A 1,761-nucleotide genomic window follows, 5' to 3' on the forward strand; every position below is an offset into this window, starting at 1 on the left:
CGGTTTGCCTCAGTGGATAGAGCCTTGAGCCTGAGGACTGTAGGGTCCCGGGTTCGATACTGGTCAAGGGCACATGCCCAGGTTTTTGGCTCAATCCCCAGTAGGAGGCGTGCAGGAGACAGCCAATCAATGATTCTCATCATTGATGTTTCTATCTCTCTCTCCCTCTCCCTTCCTCTCTGAAATCAATAAAAATATATATTTTTAAAAAAGAAGACAAGAACCGAGGTCTCCTCATCTCGCTGGTAACCAACTTCCTGTGAAACCAAATTGCAAACACATAATAACTTTGAATGAAATGCCTTATAATGAGAGAGGACAACTCTCAGTAAATGTGAAGCCTGAGAATGTACTGGCGTACATACACGTGTCAGTTTACGATGGCCCTTCTCACTCCCGGCTCACTAGCTCACATGAATCTCCGGGATTCTGGAAACTAACTTAATCTGATTCCTGCCTTGGTCTTTGTGAAAATTCAGGACCTGAGCCTCTGACTCCTTTCTTAGGTGACAATCCTAGTACTTCTTATGCGGTGTCGAGGGAACCAAAGCTTCCCACACGCCCATTTATCCCAGGGTAACTTTGCTACACGTGCCATTGGCCACGGAGGATTTGTTAATCCAGGTAACACCATCTCGTTTTCCTCAATTACATCAACTGAGGCCTGAAGAAATGAAGTCCTGTCCCATAGAAGGTGCTTCTCCAAATTCAGATCAAACCTTTCTGAGCAGAAGAGGCATTTTAAGTAACTTAACAGCTCCATTCCCACCGCCCCCCCACCCCACCCCCGAACTTGCTGCAGCCAAGTTATCTGGCTCCAAACAAAACTAGATAGGTCTGATGTAGACAGCAATCACTGAGTGTACTAAGCTTTTATCTGTATCAGTTTACATAAACAACTTGCTTCAAAGAATGTTTTGGAATTGTTAATAGGGTAAATCAGACTTGCTTTGTGTCTATCTGAAAAAGTAGAGCCACTTATATGCAGAAGAAAAGGTTGCCACAGCCCGGATGGAGTGAGTTGAAGGACACGAGGTTGCTTACAATGAGGCCCCAAACTGTCGTACCCAGAGGTAGCCCCTGGATTCTCTGTACTCCGGGGCCAAGTATCACCAACTCTGTATGATGAAGGGGTTGTAATATATAATTTCTACAGTCCCTTCCGGCTCACAGAGGCTGTAATTTCTGAACAAACGCATCCCTGCCTTTTGCTAACTTTGTAGTGGAAAATCAAGCAGTTAGGGCCCATAGTGAAATCTTTAATCTTGTAATTAACCCCCGGTGCTTCCCACCCCACCCCATCCCCACCCCTACCCCCTGGGTGGGCCATTCCCTGTGGTTTCAGTGTCTAGCCATACGGTGACAGGGACAAAGGACAGAGTGATGCGCTAGGTCACCATGGGCGGTAGAGGGTTAAAAGTGGCCTAGGTGGAGGCTCAGGGGAAGGCAGGCACCTGAGGATCTCAGCCAGGTGGAGGGGGGAGTGGGGGTGGGGGTGGTGGCCCTGCACTAGGTCACCGTGGGCGGTAGAGGGTTAAAAGTGGCTTAGGTGGAGGCTCAGGGGGAGGCAGGCACCTGAGGATCTCAGCCAGCTGGAGGGGGGAGTGGGGGTGGGGGTGGTGGCCCTATGGACCGCCTTGTGGGCGCAGTCGGAATCCACACCCCCAGCTCGTCCCCAGCGGGCTGCACAGGGCTGAGTGGTGGGTAATCGGTGCCGGATCCCTTCCTAGCTGCCCCTGCCCCAGTACTTTAGAGCGAACT

The sequence above is a fragment of the Myotis davidii genome, unplaced genomic scaffold, assembly GCF_000327345.1.
Source record: "Myotis davidii unplaced genomic scaffold, ASM32734v1 scaffold71, whole genome shotgun sequence".
Taxonomy (NCBI): Eukaryota; Metazoa; Chordata; class Mammalia; order Chiroptera; family Vespertilionidae; genus Myotis; species Myotis davidii.